The 19,320-nt window shown below is 40.0% G+C and overlaps 1 non-coding gene across 1 annotated transcript; it reads right to left on the bottom strand.

The window, feature by feature from the left end:
• Positions 1-2,386: 2,386 nt before the first annotated feature.
• On the bottom strand, positions 2,387-2,493 carry LOC126019648 (U6 spliceosomal RNA). The gene has a single exon (XR_007499279.1). It is a non-coding gene; the product is annotated as a U6 spliceosomal RNA (small nuclear RNA).
• Positions 2,494-19,320: the final 16,827 nt, after the last annotated feature.

The following is a 19,320-nucleotide window of genomic DNA, read 5'->3' as shown; positions in this document are numbered from 1 at the left end:
TGGTCTCTTGAGACTGCAAAGAGTGATTTCTGAGTGCAGAGCCAGGAGTAACCTCTGAGTACTGCCAGGTGTGACTCAAAAACCAAAAAAATAAAATAAAATAAAATTAAGCAAAATTGGGCCAGAATAAAAACACAGTAAGTAGGGTGTTTACCTTGCACTAAGCTGGCCTGTGTTCAATCCCTGACATCCCATATGGTCTCTTGAGACTGCAAGGAGTGATTTCTGAGTGCAGAGCCAGGAGTACTGCCAGGTGTGACCCAAAAACCAAAAAAAAAAAAAAAAATTAAGCAAAATATGTTCTCATATAAGATGATAAGCACTATGAAAGGTTTAATTTTATTATGTGTTATACATAGACATATATGTTATGTAGAATTTTGAATAACTTTCTCAGTCAGGGCTGACTTTGGTGACAAAGGAACATTTAAACAGAAAATTAAAATAGTCAGGTGGATGAGCCATAGAGGAGGGCAGAGAGCAATGAGAATTCCAGGCAGAAGGATCATCAAGTGCAGTGATCCTAAGGGAGGCTTCTGTCTGCCCTATTTCTTGAAGGGCCAGGATTCAGTAAGCAGAGTGAAACATAGTAGAAGGTGAGGGCTGGTATTCCTAGACTTTTTCCCAGAGATATAAATTCAGATTCATGGGCCATAATAAATACATGTTTTCTACTGTAAGTCATGAGTGCATGGAGGAAGATCAAAGAGAGGAAGATGATCATCTTGCTATTTGGTTAAATGGTATTCTCTGGCCCCAAAAGATATGTTGATGTACTCACACCCATTCCCAATATTTCAGAATCAGACCTTATTTGGAAATAGGGTCACTGAAATTATAATTAGTTTAGATGAAGCCATACAATTTAGGGTGGAGCCTTTAATCCAGTACAATTTAGATTCTTCCAAAAAATATTCTACCTGTGTATCCTTTCTGGTTCCTTTTGGAATATGTGGGAGTTAGAGTTTTAAGGGCTAGTGCAAATAGGAAGAAGAGATTTTTGATTGTATGAAACTAAAGATTCATCCTGAAATTCATGAAAGAATAGCACATATATTTCCCCTTCTATAATAAATCAAAAGTTCTTGCATATCTCCATTGTTGAAACAAGTATGGATCAGTGTCGTCATTTCCTGAAATTCCCACTCCTTGATTTCTGTTTGGAAGTTATTAGGTCAGACCTTACCTGTACCGAAAACAAAGGCTTTCCTCCGATTTTCTCTTTCTTTTCACCAAACCCTTTGACTCATAAAAGTCCACTGGACTTTTGTATCTCACTCGGCTTTACCCCTCCTGGTGAATTTGTACTAGTTTAAGAAAGAAAGATCAATTTGACTTGGTGTACAGAGACTGTGAAAAGCAAACTGACTCCATGACTCTCTCCTGACTGGCTTGGGTCATTAATTCTTCACAGCTACCTGCTTCATACTTGTTCACTTGAGGTTGGAAATCTGTTGTGTAGGATGATTTTACAACATGGGATAATTTTACAGAAAATTGGTTTTTTAATACCTATCTATAATAGGTATAATAGTTTTTAATACCCATCTATACCTATAATCATCTTTTAATAAAATAAGTGTTGTTGATAATAAAGGATAAAGAAAATAGCCAAAAGAAATACATTCTGTAAAGATATCAGGTATTCATTCTAAATGAATATTGGAAGAAACAGTAAACTTCCAAATTTAGCTCCAGTTAATATTAATCCATTGCCATTCCCCATTACTAAAATATTTGGCACTAGATCTTTGGGTACAGAAAGTTCTAGCATGTTATTGCCTCTTGTCTACCTGCCTTTCTTTTTCTTTCCTGTTTGCTGGACCTTATACATAATAAGCTATACCCTGCTCTTTTAAGTTCTGACAGCAAGAATTACTGGCAATTTTAGATGAAACAATCTGTACTCACCCTATTCATTGAGGTTTGCAAATATAAAATGGGAGGGCAGGCTTGTATAGATGGAGCTAGGCCCCTACACAGCTTTTTTTGAGAGCTCGGAACAAAATCTTTAATAGCATACTGCAGACTATGGTCTGAAGAACTAGAGGCAAATACATAAAGGGTGATTGCCTTAAGCATCACAAAGTTTATTTCCTAGAATGAAAAGCTGAAGATTAACCTCATCCTGCCGATCTTGAAAAGGGGAACAGAGGTATTCCATGTCTCTTCCCAACAGTCTAAGGCCTGCAGAGTTAAGGATAGTCAAACTTTCTAGTTTCTCTCTTTGTTGATTCAATAATAATCATTTCCACTGAGATTACTAAATTTTCCTTAAAGTACAAATAGGAATAAATTACATTTTTCCTAAATTCAAAACATAACTGGGTATGAATAAGAAAATTGGTGTACAACAGATGATAGCAATAACTTTCTTTTATTTTTTTTAAATATGGAACGCTTCACGAATTTGCGTGTCATCCTTGCGCAGGGGCCATGCTAATCTTCTCTGTATCGTTCCAATTTTAGTATATGTGCTGCCGAAGCAAGCACAGCAATAACTTTCAAGGAAGACTTTTTTCCTGATTAAATGCCTCACAAAAAAAAATAGAATAGATGAACACAATAGCTAATATTGAGGAGGCTTCCCTATAGGCCAACTATGATTAATGAAATGGCAGTTGTGAGTGATTCATCTTTTGGAAAGTTCTTAATTGGATTTTTTCTCACCCTCACCCCCACTTAGCATGAGTTCAACTGAAACATACACAATCAGGCTACATAGGCAGAGTCTCTGTTAAGTGGTTTACTAATAGCTACCCATAGCATGGTGGATGACAATATCACACACATATATATATTCACACACATATACTTTTAATTTAGGTCTTTTTGTGGAGGGGTGGAGGCAAGCCAGGGCCACTCCCCATGATTCTCATCCTAACACAGTAGTCATGTGTCCAGTGCGCAGGCCCAATGATTCTACTGATTTCACACTGCTCAAGCCCCATGGTGAGGAGGATTTCATAACCACACCCATACTTGGGGCTTAAACATGTCTGTCAGTCACTCATAGAACTAGCTCCTCAATCCTTATACCCTCTTCTGAGGTCACTGAGACATCAAGAGATGTAGATACAAAGACGAACTATTTTATTTCTAAAATCAACTCTACATAAAATGCACATATAGCCATCATCTAAAGAAGTCAGGTTCCATGGTGCCACCTCATGTCTATGAAGTGTTCTTAAAAACACATGAAGTATTAGCCCCACCCAAACTTCAAATGACATCTTAGGAGGTGGCACAGAGAAGTTCCATACTTAACCCACAGTAATTGATTTTTTTTAAAAAATCCACAGAACGCATGAGCTGGTCCAGCGGATTTTTGATACATGGAAACTGAAGGTAACATGTGACCCAGGTACTGGCCTTCACTTCATGGCAGTTATCATCTTCTGGGGCCACAGGTCAAGGAAGCAGGTGGATGATCAAATGCTTCCTGTGAAAAAAAATCAAAACAGCAGCTAATTTGTACTGGCTTTCTCACAAGGTAACAACTTCCATGTGTGCCATGATGCCCCATGGCCTGGACATACCAGCCTCCTTCAAAGAAAACAATATAACTACCTGGAAACTGTGCGGTTGAGTCTCTAAACAATTCTTTGCCATGGTCTGTCTCAAGAGCTTCTTGTACTGGTACACTGATAAGGACCTGAACGAGATGAGAGGTCCCAGAGGCTGAAAGCAACATCAATGACCTAGTGTCCAAGTACCACCAGCCCCAGGGTGCCAGTGGTTAAGAAGCCTGAGTTCCAGGAGAAGGGGAGGTGGTGGAAGCAGCTTAACTACTGATACCTGCTTCCCCACTGCACCACTGTACACATCGAACAGTTCTCTGTCCACTAAGGTGCTGGGTTTTATCTGTCAGGCTCAAAGAGTTGAAATGATGATGTCTATTTCCTGTGCGGTATTTATTCTCCTAGAAACTTAGTAATAAAAGCATGTCTTTAAAATAAAAATAAGATTGTCACTGGCTAACCTAGAAAAGACATATTTGTACTCTCCTAGACTAAAGAACATGATGTTGCAAACATTAGTGACTGATGGGATGACTTTGCCTGCAAGAGAAAATAAGAAGCAGATTGTTAATAGCTTGTATTGTAGCTGCTTGTTAAATAAATTGGAACAAAAAAGCCTGGTTAGTAACATTTTGACCCATGGATATTGAACTTTCCAAGATGGAAAGTTGAACTTTCCAGGATGGAAGGTTGGGAATATACCTGCCAGTGCTCAGGTACTGCTCCTGGCAAGGTACTGGGGGAAATATGAAGTGCTAGGGATTGAACCTAGGTCCCTTGCATGCAAAGCTAATCCCCCTAGCCATTGGACCCATCTCCTCAGAAAATAATCTATTCCAGTGGTCAGACACTATAGAAAATAACTTGATCATCCACCAGAATGATGATTCAACCAGATTCAATATTTAATTTGCTATGACATTAGTCAGCAAGACTAGGCATGAAAGATACATGGACACAGCATATTTAGTCCAAATATGGTTATTTTTCATGAAATTAATGTAATAGCCAGTGACCAAGATTATTTTTTGACCTAGCTATTTTTAAAACCTGCTCACAGATATTTAAGCTTCCTCCTTCTGTATAGTAACGCCATCATGTTTCACTTGTTCTGAGGCTCCTTACCAAGCAGGGATCTTGGAAGTTTGGAATCCAAGGTAATCCAAATATGAAGGTATTGATTAATTTCCAGCCAGGATAAGATCATGTGTGGACTTTTTAAGATTGTTATTGGTAGTGCTTTGAGTGGTGGCACCAAAAGAGAATCTATGCATGTAAAAGAATAGAAAATTGCAGGTTAGCTGAACTTTGCCAGCTAAAATAAACCAACAAACTTTATTTAAAATAAATTTTAAATTTTAAATCAAGCAGCTACTTTCCAATAAACCAGCAAGCCTTGCTTTACTTATTTGAAAATAAATCAACAAACCTTACTTTTAGTACTACCTATCAGCACCATTTACCCTGCTTTAACAATAGCATTACAAATAGTTCTACCACCTATGTGGTACATACAGTTTCCCTTGATAACATTTGGGGGAGCTATTTCCAACATGGAGACTGTCAAATCTTATGACCAGAGTAGTCCTAAAGACAACTGAGAAGAATGAAGCCAGGCTCAAAAACTACAAAAATTCAGAATATTTTCCAGGGAGAAGCCCAAGGGATCTATGTCAAATAAAAAATCTAACTGCCCTTTTAGAAGCTTTTTTTGGTTCCAATTGGATTATGCCAAGTCGAGTGCATATAATTTGTACAACTTACCAAATTAGAAAGCATTAGATCCTTTATAAAATAAAAACATATATGACTAAGAATTGGACATTTTTTTGCGGGGCCAGAGAGACAGCACAACGGTAGAACATTTGCCTTGCTTGCCACCAACCTGGAAGGGACCAGGTTCCATTCCCAATATCCCATATGGGCCCCCAGCCTGCCAGAAGGAGATTTCTGAGCAGAGCCAGGAGTAACCCCTGAGCACCACCAAGTGTGGCCCCAAAACCAATTTATCAATAAAGTTAAAAATAAAAAAAAAGAATTAGGGGCCAGAGAGATAACATGGAGGTAAGGCATTTGCCTTGCATCCAGAAGGTCGGTGGTTCAAATACCGGCATCCCATATGGTCCCTTGAGCCTGCCAGGAGTGATTTCTGAGCATAGAGTCAGGAGTAACCCCTGAGTGCTACCAGGTGTGACCCAAAAACAAAAACAAACAAACAAAAAAAAAGAAGTGGACGTTTTTTTAACATTTGACTTTGAAAATTGACATGCAAACTTTTCCTATTTTTCAAAAACCTCTTAGTTTACATAGGGGCAGCTGGGGAGAAGGAGAAGGATTCCCTACCAAAGAAATGTCCTCAGCACTTCAATCATTGAGCAATTCAATTCAATCATTATTCAATCATTAATCAATAATAATTCAATTCAATCATTCAACCATTATCTCCCTGTTCGGTCCCAATAGGGTTTTCTCAAAGTTGAACCTGGGTGGGATCTTCATCTACAAGTGGTTAACACAGAGATGATCCCAGTAAGGAACTAGAAGACTTAGATGAAGAAAATGAATATAAAAACGAACAAACAAAAAAAAACCTGGGTGTTTAGTTCTTGGCCTAGGGGCCTTGCAAACACTCTAAAATTAAATCCTGCTCAAATTGTGGTAAACTCAGGCAACAGAGCTGAGCTTTCACATCTCTCCACCTCTCAGTCACTGGGTGGGGCAACAGGAAGTTAGTTTTGTCAACTCTCTGGTCTAGTTGGGAATCAGTCAAAGTTGAACACAAATGCCAGGGAAATGACACATAGTAATGGCAAGGGACGGGAAGGGAAGAGTCAAAAGGAACTAAGCAAAGCAGCAAAAACATTCAAATGTTTTGGGTAAGTGCTTTATTGCAGACAGGAGTAATGCAAATCAGCACCATCTTAGAACTCAAAGCAAGTTAAGCTTCTCTTTCTAAACATTTGACTCTTTTTTTTTTTTTTGGTTTTGGTTTGGTTTTGGACCACATCCGGTGATGCTCAGGAATTACTCCTGGCTATGCGCTCAGAAATTGCCCCTGGCTTGGGGGACCATATGAGATGCTGGGGGATCGAATTGCAGTCCATCCTAGGCTAGCTTGGGCAAGGCTTACTACTTGTGCCACTGCTCCAGCCCCTAAACATTTGACTCTTAATAAGTGGAGAATATGCCCATAAATCCTCTGGTACAAAGTACTCACCTGGAAAGAATGCACCTCAAAGGGATTTTTCCAGTAATTTCTTTATACATTATGTTATAGTGAAGATCTGAATAAAATATTATCAAATGGGAGAAAAATCTAAGAGGACAAAAAGACCTTTCTTAAAATAAAATTACACAGTCCCACACGATTTACTTTTATTCTTTTGTTTCTAGCTCACACTTGACAGTACCCAAGGTTTACAGCTAGCTCTGAGCTAGCTAGGAATCACTTTTGGCCATGCTTAGGAGACCATATAAGGTGCCAGGGATAGAAGCCAGGTCAGCAATATGCAAGGAAAACCACTGTACAAGCACTCTGGATGTTGTAATTCTTTTGTTTGTGAAGCACCTCTGGCTCTTTATCCTTTTTTTTAATCCATTTTCTCTTAAAGTATTGCAGGTACCTTACCTATTGCTCTTTCACTCTCTCTGTCTTTCTCATGCAGCAAGATTTTTTGTTTTGGGGCTAGAGCGGTGGCACAAGCAGTAGGGTGTTTGTCTTGTACATGCCTGTTCTAGGATGGATTGCATTTATATCTCCTGGCTTCCCATATGGTTCCCCAAGCCAGGAGCTATTTCTGAGTGCATAGCCAGGAGTAACCCCTGAGTAATTGGGTGTGCCCCCCCCAAAAAAAAACAAAAAAGAAAAAATATTTTTGTTTTGTTTTGAGGGTGCCACACCTGATGGTGCTCAGGACTTAACATCTGGCTCTATGCTCAGGAATCACTCCTTGGTAGGGTCTAAGGGACCCCATAGGATGCCCAGGATTGAACCCAGATAGGCAAGGTAAATGCCCTACCTGCTACCCTATTGCTCCAAATCCTCACACAGTAGTTTTAAAGACATTTGAATAGAAAATATAGATAGGGTCTTTATATTCATGATCTCTCTGCTGGATACTGAAGGGATGTTTTTATAAAAAGCTATCAGAAATACACAAGTTCAGGCTCTTGGCTGTCATCATAAGAATTTAACATTTGTGGTGTACACTTAAAGCTTTCCCCCTCATAAATTCAAAAGTAATTTTTAAAAAGCCTTCTCCCATCATTTCTTATATTAAGGGACTATTAAATTAAAAAGTAAAATAAGGGTTGGAGTGTTAGCACAGTAATCAGCCAACCCAGGACAAGTCTTGGGAGCGGCCAACCCAGAAGAGGCCTGGGTTTGATCCCCGACATCCCAAAGGATTTCCCGAGCCTGCCAGGAGCGATTTCTGAGCTCAGAGTCAGAAATAATTCCTGAGTGCTACCAGGTAAAGCCCACAAAACCAAAAAAAAAAAAAAAAAAAAAGTAAAATAAATTTCCAGAGAGAGGAAGATATAAAGCTATGTATATATAGATGACATGATCTTATACATAGTAAATCATACAAAATGCATTCAAAATCTATTAGAACTGAAAAGCAAAGATGTCACAGGCTATAAAATAAACAAAAATATTATATTTCTATATACAAAAAGGAAACAACCTGGTAGTAAAATTAGAGGGTGAAATTCATAGTATCAGAAAAAATAAAATAGAACTGAAGAGATTGTGCAGGCACTAAAGTACTTGTATGTGTCTAATTCTAACTTTATTTCCAGTATCACATATAGTCCCCTCAGTACCACCAGGAATAATCCTTCAGCACAGAGCCAGGAGTAATTTCCTATGTCTATGCCAAGAACAAAAATTAAAAATAAACTAGGAAGAGAATAGCATAAAGATGACATAGGTATTTCCAATATGCAACTACCCATATAAGCATCAATATGAAACAACGACTCACCTGCAAAATTACCTCCAAAGGACTAAACTTTTAGGCAGAGATTATAATATTTGGATGGGCATGAACTTCTTAATACATATTGAGGATAATAGAAGAATTTTAAGCCATCCCAGGTTTCTGGACCAGATTGCCCCAGTTGCTGAATATAAAAATGGAAGGACTTGGGACTGGAGCAGTGGAGCAAGCAGTAAGGTGTCTGTCTTGAACGTGCTAGTCTAGGACAGACTGTGGTTCAATCTCCCGGCATCCCATATGGTTCCCCAAACCAGGAGCAATTTCTGAGAGCATAGCCAGGAGTAATCCCTGAGTGTCACTGGGTGTGACCCAAAAACAAAAACAAAAAACGAATTAAAAAAAAACTGGAAAGAATACATCCTTTTCATTGCTTCTAGAATTTAGGAGTTGGAAGGACTAAAGATGTACAAATATTTGAGGAACCATTATAATATATGTCACTGTAATGTCCCCGCCGGAGAGCTCTTAAAGACCAGTTCTTGGGTCTCATTTAGCTAGTCTCAAGCAATAAAGTTTAAGGATCACAAAAATAAGCAGTCTCCATTCTTTGCCTTCTTCGTACCTATCTTGCATGGATTCTGGGTGTGGATTCACCTAGAATTAATGCAAGGTACACACTGTTCTGTGTGTGGTACCTTATTTGAAATGGTCGCTGTTCTTATCTTTGACATAATCTCACACTCAGTGACAGGGTAATTAAACTCTTATACATCTTCCATTATGGTGGTTACAGGACAGCGAATTCCCAGAGAAACTTCATCAGAATGCAAAAAGTGGGGCCCGGAGAGATAGCACAGCGGTGTTTGCCTTGCAAGCAGCCGATCCAGGACCAAAGGTGGTTGGTTCAAATCCCGGTGTCCCATATGGTCCCCCGTGCCTGCCAGGAGCTATTTCTGAGCAGACAGCCAGGAGTAACCCCTGAGCACTGCCGGGTGTGGCCCAAAAAAAAAAGAATGCAAAAAGTGATCTTGACCAAGGAGAGTCCGTTCAACTACTACCCAGAATATTGAGGGAGTACCTCTTGTAATCACTATTAAAGAATCCAGAGAAGGGCCCGGAGAGATAGCACAGCGGCGTTTGCCTTGCAAGCAGCCGATCCAGGACCAAAGGTGGTTGGTTCGAATCCCGGTGTCCCATATGGTCCCCCGTGCCTTCCAGGATCTATTTCTGAGCAGACAGCCAGGAGTAACCCCTGAGCATCGCCGGGTGTGGCCCAAAAACCAAAAAAAAAAAAAAAAAAAAAAAAAGAATCCAGAGAAGAGGGAGGAATTTCAGAGAAAAGATTTAATCTTAGAGGATACTCAGCAAAAAAACTAGGCACAGTATTTTATTTGAAAAATAAGAATTGAAGGACCAGAAAGTACAGGGAGGTGCAGGCAGGGTGCTTGTCTGTACCTACCAGGGTTTGGTACCCAACATTGAATATGAACCCCTGAACATTGTCAGAATTAACCATTGAGCCAGAGCCAGAATTAAGCCCTGAGTACCATAGGGTTGGAGCAAAAAGTAAATGAAAAGTAAGGCCGGAAATCTAGTGGGTTTAACACTCATGCCTTGCATGTGGTCAATCCTGGTTCAACTCCCAGCACCTCACCACCACATAGTTCCTGGAGAATCGCTGGGTGCAGGCCCAATGCCTCCATTTACCAGCAGCAATAGCCATGTAGACACAAAGTACGATTTTATGTGACCCAGATAATTCCTATGCCATCAGTCCCCCCCCCTAAGTACAACATCTTTGGGTTCTAGTATTTAACTGCCAACTTGAATGATCAAAAATCACCTAAACAGACTTATGAATCCCCAGAACACCACTTAGGAGGCAACACAAAATAAATAAAAGTCCCTGGGTCCCTCTTAAGAGATGTAAAATGATCTTTCAGATGAAGCCCTAGCAGTTGTGCACTTTTTATATCAGATCAGACCTCTGCAAGCCAACATAGAGGCCAACAAATAGGATTTCCTCCAAGACTATCTTTATTTTGCTTTATAAAGAGATACTAGACAAGAGAAATGGCAGATATAGACTCTCATGTCATTGCAGGCACAACAGCTTCCCAAGTACATGATTTGCTTTGTCCATTAACACACACAGGGATGACAGAGACCTGTTGCTTTAGTGTCTTACTTACACTAGCCCGGTTGCTCAGAAGCAGAGACAGCACACTTTTAGCCACCCCAATTCAGCATCAGTTCCACCCAAGGGAAGCAAAGATCTCACATGTAGTGTAAATCTGGTTTTAAAAATGATCAGACTTAAACACCAAATTCAAAGTCAGTGACAACAGATTCAATACCCAATCTACAACAAGCTAGACACAGAGGGGACCACTTATATTAGCAGCCCATGGAGCAAAGGAGAGGGATATGGGATGCATGCTGGGAACAGGGGTAGAGGGAGGACAACATTGGTGGTGGGAATGCCCCCGATTCAATGTCACTATGTACCTAAAATATTACTGTGAAAGATTTGTAGTCCACTTTGGTCAAAATAAAAAATATTTAAACAATAATAATGGTGATTGACAAACAACAGATATTAAAAAGGTGACTTTTTTTTTATCATATCTGGCAGTTCTAAGGTCTCTATGTTCAGAAATCGCTCCTGGTAGGCTCAGGGGACCATATGGGATATGGGATGCTGGGATTCGAACCACCATCCTTCTGCATGCAAGGCAAAGGCTCTACCTCCATGCTATCTCTCCGGCCCCCTAAAAGGGTGACTTTGGACTCGGGAAAATTTAGAAGGAATTAATGAAAAGTTTACTTCCACAGGCTTACTGATAAGGACACTTGAACAGAGTCCAGAAATGGGTTTTTAGGCTCTGAGGAGATTGAGGTGGAATCTAGAAGAACAAGGTGAAGTTTTAAGCAGAGAAATCTCCCTCCCCACCCCCAATCTAGGGTGGATAAAGAGCTACATAGCCAATGGGAAATGCCTCTTTCCCATCTTTTATTCCCTATAAAAGGAATGGAAAATAACCTTCCCAAGCATAAAGACAAACTAGATAAATTATTTGCTTTGCAGGAGAAGTGAAAGACAGAAAGTAAAGCGAGGCCAGGATGAAATTCAGTTGTAGAGAACTTATTGTGCAGAGATCTGGGTCCTTGGCACCCTCCAAAAAAATAAAATAAAAAGTAACATGACTGCAGAAGTGAGATAACCAGAGTCAAGTCACTTCTCCTCATCACATCACTCAAGCCAATGATCCCTGAGAAAATGCAGAAAATTGGAAGCTCTGGGCCTGCCTTCACAAACTTTATAGCCAATATATACCTCTCAGCTGATTGCATTTAATCCATTTAGGATAATTACTTTTCTTTTCCATGAATGTGCATTGTTAATTTTGTTCATCCAAATGCTTTACTATTTAGAAAAGATGGAGAGTATAAATTAAAACTCTTTATAAAAGACACAATATAACATTTTTGGTGAAGAAAAATAGTTTTGATGAAATAAATTTAGAGTGATGTGAGGGAAGTGAAAGAGAGAGAGAGAGAACATGGGGTTATCCGGGGGCAGGGGAGCCAAGACTCAGATTTTTTATGTTTAGGGACAGTTTTTGTTAGTGGTTTGGGTTTGATTTAGTGTTGTAATGGGTATTCGCCCTATCAAGTATAACAAGACAGTCTATGGAGAGAGAACAAATGAGAAGTGGGGTCAGAGACTAAAGGGTTTATGACTAATGCCTTGCATGTGGCCAATCCTGGTTCAATCTCCAGCACCACAGCACCACATAATTCCCGAAGAATCACTGGTTGAGGCCTGGTGGCCCAAACCAGCTACAGCCCTGAGAATCAAAAATACCATTTTATGTGCCCCCCAGATAATCCCACCAAAATTATCACATCCTTGGATCCTAGCATTGAACTACCAACCTTTCTTTATACTGGTTGTTCAGACCTTCTAGGCTAGACAAGCACCTAAAACCATAGACAAAGCTCCAGGGTCCAAGAACCAATTTTTATAGGTCATTACTGCACACAACATTACTTAGCTTCAGGATTAACTAATACAGGCACATATACATATCAGTATGGTTATAGGGAGTTGTCTAAAATCAACATTTTCTCAGCTTGAAACAGGGAAGGAAGTTTCACCCTTGGAACAGAGTAGATATCTTTTAAAACTTTCTACCCAAAAGCAAAGTCATCTCTTTAGAGTACATGCTATCATCAATTATAAAATCAAAAATACATATCATAAATTTTCATCATAACATTGGGATTATACAGCAGTGCTGTGTGGTTACTTCTGGCTCAGTGCTCATTCCCAGCAGGGCTTGGGAATCATGTAGTGCCAGAGACTGAATCTGGACCATTGAGCTTTCTCTTTAGCCCAGAAACCTTTCTATCTCCTGAAATAACATTCTCCTGATGATCCCAGCACAGAACACAGGGAGACAAATGGGACTGAATCTTTGACAACTACAACTTCTCCAGCCCTTTTCAAGTTCATGAGAGAAAAAATAGTGTTAAAAAACAGTCAAATACTTTTTAGTGTCAGGAAAGGGCATTCAGGGAGATGTTTTAAGTCAATAGTTTTCTAACTTGCAGCATTAAAGAAAACCTGCAGGGCTTGTTTGTTACAAAGCAAGATCTGCTTTGGGTCTGGTTGGTGACATAGAGTCTAAGAACTCAAAATTCTAAATGTTCCGGGTAAGAAAGGATGCCACGGTGAACAAAAACCAATAAAACTTGAAGTTATTGTGCTAAGCTATGAAAGTAAAAAACAATTCCCAAAGGACTTCACTCAAATTGGGGATATGAATTACTAAAACAAATGAACCAACAGAAAAACAACAAAATTAATGCTTGATCTAGTGAAAACTTGTGATTTTCAAAGAGTCAGGAGAAGGGAGTTGGGAGGAATGAGCACAGAGATAGGCTGACAATTATTCACATGTGAAGGTGTGAAGCAAACCCCCTGAAATTCTATAGTCTTGTGAACCCACTGGAAGGCAAGGAAAGAACAAAAATTGGAAGGGAGGCTAGAGCTATAATCCCATGTGTAAGGCACCCCAGTTCAACCCCGAGTACCACCAGGAGTGATTCCTGAGCACAGAGCTAGAAGTAATCCCTGAGTACTGCCAGCTGTGGCCCAAAAAATCAAAAAACTTAAAAAAAATTTTTTTTTAAATTTTTTTAAAAAAGAGAAACTTTCTTTTTTTTTAATTTTTATTTTTAATTATGAGAACAAGGATGCAAAGAAAGAGGACAAGGTAAAGTTGCAGTGGAAGGACAATCACCCATAACATAATTCTCAGAAGTCCCCTTGCTGATATCTTAACTTTGAAATTTCAGCCAAAGAACATTAAGACAGAATCCATGTACAATTACTTTGTTCCTCAAGTCCCCAGATTGTAACACATTATAATATTTCTTAACAGCACACAAGGCAATCCAAAGCCATAAAACTTACGTAACTCCTTAAACATTACAGGCATAGTATTTTCTTACATTTCCATATACATGCATATTAGCTTAAGTTAACCTCAAATTTTAAGTGATTTCTTTTTAAGGACTAGAGTCAAAGGAGCACAGTAAAAATGGTGTTAGAGTGGCAATTGTTGTTTGCATAGGCCCACCAAAATATGAGGGACATGGAAAGAAATAACCTTGGCCTAAAATACAAAGAGACCCGACCCCTGAAGTTTCCTGGCACACTAGATCGTCCAATCCAAAACATTGTCTGTAGTGCCAACACACTTTTATTTTTCACACAGTCTCTGTTGTTGGTATCATGTTTCTGTATTAAAGATCCTGGAATCTGCATATCCTACATTGAAGTCAGGATGTGGAGCATCCTCTCCTTTCAACTCACAATCAAAGGGCAATGCAGGGAGCCCTGTCCTGTAAGCAGGTCGTTGTTGTTGTTAAGTCTTCTCAGTTTTAAGGGAAGTCTCTTTTGAGCAGGTCAATGTCTGAGCAGTGTAGGGTCTTCCATGGTAGAGGACTGCTTCCAGGGGATGTTATAAACCAGCCTGGATGTTTTGTGGATGGCTTCCCTGGTTCGGGGGAGAATGGAAAATGCTCTTTCTTCTGAAGTCTGTGCCAGGTCGTTATGTCAATGTTCAGGGTGTAAGGTCCCTTTGCACTACAAGATTTGTGTGTTCCAATCTCTATTAGATAGGCTCTTATTTGTATGTATAGTAATTTCCCATTTTAATGTGCCTATGCAAATAAGAAGCAATGCCACGTGGTGTTATTATCGCATATGGGGGCCATAAGAACAATTCCAATTATTCCCATAATATGTTTCAATCATAAGCATTAAACTGGGGGACTCTTTCACCAAAATTCCTCGTTAAACAGCTCAAAAAAAGAAGATATAAAGTGGTTAGAATCGTCACTGTATAAGACAACATTTAGTAAGAATTATAGCTGTCAGAGATAAAACACAAAATATTCTAAAGAAATACGTGTCCATTATATGTATCTTGAAACAGTTTTGGGTTGTCATACATAGTTAAAAAGAGTAATGTAGGTTAGTGACGTTTGGGAGGGGGTTAGAGAGTAAAGGAGTAAAAAGGAGCTTCGTAGGGGTGTGGGAAAGGGCAGAATGCAAAATGAACATTCTGTATATGCAAAACATAACAAAAGAAAAAGAAATACTCTTAATACATGAATTACGCGTGGGGGCATGAGCCCCCGCGCGGTTCTGTAGTTTTTGGATGCCTAGGGAGGAATTTCTCACCCCCTCCCCCCAGGGCCCGATTAACCAGGCGTGGCCCTGAAGACCCGCCTGGTGTGGGGGATATCTTGCTCGCCTGGACTAAGTGGTCAGCCCAGGGGTCCTATGGCTAGCTGTCCTGCCCAGAGCCCCCATCATACCAGTCAAAGGCACACGAAATCCTGGCATGTGGAGTCAAAAAAAGAGAAACTTTCAAGATAACTGATGCCTCTAATCCCAAACCCAAGCTTTGGAGAAGAGTATCTTATTATTTACAAATCACCTTGGACAATAACTAAAATGTTAAGCTACATCTGGGAATGATCTGAAACACTTATTTAAGACGACATATTTCGGGTGTTGTTCCTATACAATGAGGTAGATTGTAGCTGGGCGCTCTAGGGTATTATGACTCACCTGGGTTCTTCTGAGAAAGGGAAATTCCCAGAGTCCAACTCAGAGGGGAGGGCCCAGGCATCTGCCTTTCAGGGAACTGCTCCAGGTGATTCAGAAATCTCACCCTCTGAGATGGCAAGAGCAGAGGGCAAGACTGAGAATGGAGCAATAAGATATCACCTCACACTACAGAGAGTAGCTCACATTATAAAGAACAACAATCAATGCTGGCCTGGATGTGGGGAGAAAGGGACTCTCATTCACTGCTGGTGTGAATGTAAATTGGTCCAGCTTTTTGGAAAACAATATGGATATTACTCAACAAACAATAAACTGAGCTAGCTTCCATATGATCCAGCAATATCACTCTTAGAGATATACCCTAGGAACTCAAAAATGCAATGCAGAAAAGTCCTCTGCATTCCCATGTTCAATGCAGCACTGTTCACAATAGCCAGAATCTGGAAACAATCCAAATGCCCAAGAACAGATTGGTGGATTTAAAAAAAAAATTTGGTCAATCTACACAATGTAATATTATTCATCTGTTACAAAAAATGAAGTCATAAAATTATATATGGTTGTGTATGGAGAGTAGTATACTGAATTAAATGAGTCAGAGAGAGAAGAATAGATTGAAATAATTGCACTTATTTATGGATATTTTAAAAAGTTATCTCTCAATAACAATATTACATACCACATGTCTAAAAGGGGGAGAAAGGAAAAGAGAGAAATAGAGGAGAGGCAGGCAGCAGGGAAGACAGGAGGGAAACTAGGGACATTGTTGGTGGAAATTTTGAACTGGGAATTGTGAAGGGTGTTGAACATTGTATTACTGAAACTCATTTATCAACAACTTTGTATCTCTGAGGGAAAAATAAACTACTGTGTTATTATAAACAGCCTTCTAACCATGGTGTTTAAATAAAGTAATTTTAAAAAAATTACTGAAAGTTCCCTAAAAACGTTTGATATATCTTTAACACAGATGACCAAAAAATAATAGTCTGGTGTTAATATCTAAAAACAATAAAAAATGATGCCAGGAGGATCAATCCACAATAGGAAACTTACTACAAAAAGCAGCGGAGTTCAGTTAGGGCAGAGAAGGGACTACTGTGACAATGATAATTAAAATGATCCTTCTGGACAAGAACTGAGTGCTGAAAGGAGGTAAAGTGATCTGCATGATAACTCTTCAGGAACAATATTGCAAATCACACAGGAAGGAAGGAAGGAAGGAAGGAAGGAAGGAAGGAAGGAAGGAAGGAAGGAAGGAAGGAAGGAAGGAAGGAAGGAAGGAAGGAAGGGAGGGAGGGAGGGAGGGAGGGAGGGAGGGAGGGAGGGAGGGAGGGAGGGAGGGAGGGAGGGAGGGAGGGAGGGAGGAAGGAAGGAAGGGAGGGAGGGAGGGAGGGAGGGAGGGAGGGAGGGAGGGAGGGAGGGAGGAAGGAAGGAAGGGAGGGAGGGAGGGAGGGAGGGAGGGAGGGAGGGAGGGAGTGAAGGGAAGGGAATGGAGGAAGGAAGGAAGGAAGGAAGGAAGGAAGGAAGGAAGGAAGGAAGGAAGGAAGGAAGGAAGGAAGGAAGGAAGGAAGGAAGGGAGGGAGGGAGGGAGGGAGGGAGGGTGGGAGGGAGGGAAAGGAAGGAAGGGAGGGAGGAAGGGAGGGAAAGGAAGGAAGGAAGGAAGGAAGGGAGGGAGGGAGGGAAAGGAAGGAAGAAAGGAAGAAGGGAGGGAGGGAGGGAGGGAAAGGAAGGAAGAAAGGAAGAAGGGAGGGAGGGAAAGGAAGGAAGGAAGAAGGGAGGGAGGGAGTGAAGAAAGAAAGAAAGAAAGAAAGAAAGAAAGAAAGAAAGAAAGAAAGAAAGAAAGAAAGAAAGAAAGAAAGAAAGAAAGAAAGAAAGAAAGAAAGAAAGAAAGAAAGAAAGAAAGAAAGAAAGAAAGAAAGAAAGAAAGAAAGAAGGGAGGGAGGGAGGGAGGGAGGGAGTGAAGGGAAGGGAATGGAGGAAGGAAGGAAGGAAGGAAAGAAAGAAAGAAAGAAAGAAAGAAAGAAAGAAAGAAAGAAAGAAAGAAAGAAAGAAAGAATGAAAGAAAGAAAGAAAGAAAGAAAGAAAGGAAGGAAGAAGGAAGGAAGGAAGGAAGGAAGGAAGGAAGGAAGGAAGGAAGGAAGGAAGGAAGGAAGGAAGGAAAGAAGGAAGAAAGAAAGAAGAAAGAAAGAAAGAAAGAAAGAAAGAAAGAAAGAAAGAAAAGAGAGAGAGAGAGAGAGAGAGAGAGAAAGAAAGAAAGAAAGAAAGAAAAGAAAGAAAGAAAGAACGAAAGAAAGAAAGAAAGAGAGAGAGAGAGAGAGAAAGAAAGAAAGAAAGAAAGAAGAAAGAAAGAAAGAAAGAAAGAAGAAAGAAAGAAAGAAAGAAAGAAAGAAAGAAAGAAAGAAAGAAAGAAAGAAAGAAAGAAAGAAAGAAAGAAAGAAAGAAAGAAAGAAAGAAAGAAAGAAAGAAAGAAAGAAAGAAAGAAAGAAAGAAATAGAAAAATGTCTGTTACAGAGGCTGGCAGGGGAGAGGGATAGAGGGAAGGGGGAGGACATTGGTAACAAGAAATATGCACTGGTGAGGTGTGTTGAACATTGTATGACTGAAACTAAATAATGAACAACTTTGTAACTATATTTCACAGTGTTTCAATTAAAGAAATTATTGAAACAAAAGACTGGATGACATGAGCTTCCAATTCTCCTTAAACAGCTTCACATCACTTTCATCTGTTTTAGAGCCTTCCATTGGTGATGCTGGTAGCGGGAGGTACAATGATTACACCTTACTTCTGGGCCTGTGCTCAGGAACCACTTCTGGAGGTACTTAGAGGACCGTATGTGGTGCTACAGATTGAAATAAGGCCAACTGCACACAAGGGAAGCACCTTAGCTACAATATCCCCTCCTAGACTATCTCTCTAGTTTTGTATTTGTCTTAAACCCCTAGTGCATTCTGTGTCCTTTGACTTAAAGTGCCAGGGCCTTGTTTTTAACAAGAAACCAGATATGCAGCTAGAGCTGCTCAATTAAAGTGATATATATATATATATATATATATATATATATATATATATATATATGACTTCTTCTTCTCTTCTTCCTTTTTTTTTTTTTTTTTTTTTTTTTTTTTTGGTTTTTGGGCCACACCCGGCGGTGCTCAGGGGTTACTCCTGGCTGTCTGCTCAGAAATTGCTCCTGGCAGGCACGGGGGACCATATGGGACACCGGGACTCGAACCAACCACCTTTGGTCCTGGATCGGCTGCTATCTCTCTGGGCCCCTCCTTCTCTTCTTATGCTCTTCTGATGGGTTCTATTATCCGTGTTCTATTAACAGAGTCAAGGGTTTTTTGGGTGTTTTTGTTTGTCTGTTTGTTTGAACACTTTGTAGTTCTCAGGGTTTGCTTCCTGCCTCTATGCTCAGGAATCGCTCCTGGTGGGCTCAGAGAATCATGAGATGCCAGGGATAGAACTCAGATGAGCCACCTGCCAGGCAAATGCCTGCCCTGCTATACTCTGGTTCTAGCCCCTGTCAAGTGTTTTTTGTCATGTTTGCTAGTAATTGTGTTATTTGAAGGACCTGAAAAAAAAAAAAAAAAAAAAACAGACACCAGACCAATCCACACACTTTAGGCCAAATCTCAGAACTTATAGTCAGAATGAAGGCTTTCACTGACAGACAAAAGAAAATTATCAGACAAATTA

Source organism: Suncus etruscus, chromosome 9 (genome assembly GCF_024139225.1).
Source record: "Suncus etruscus isolate mSunEtr1 chromosome 9, mSunEtr1.pri.cur, whole genome shotgun sequence".
Classification (NCBI taxonomy): domain Eukaryota; kingdom Metazoa; phylum Chordata; class Mammalia; order Eulipotyphla; family Soricidae; genus Suncus; species Suncus etruscus.
This window is presented reverse-complemented; position numbering and strand designations above follow the sequence as displayed.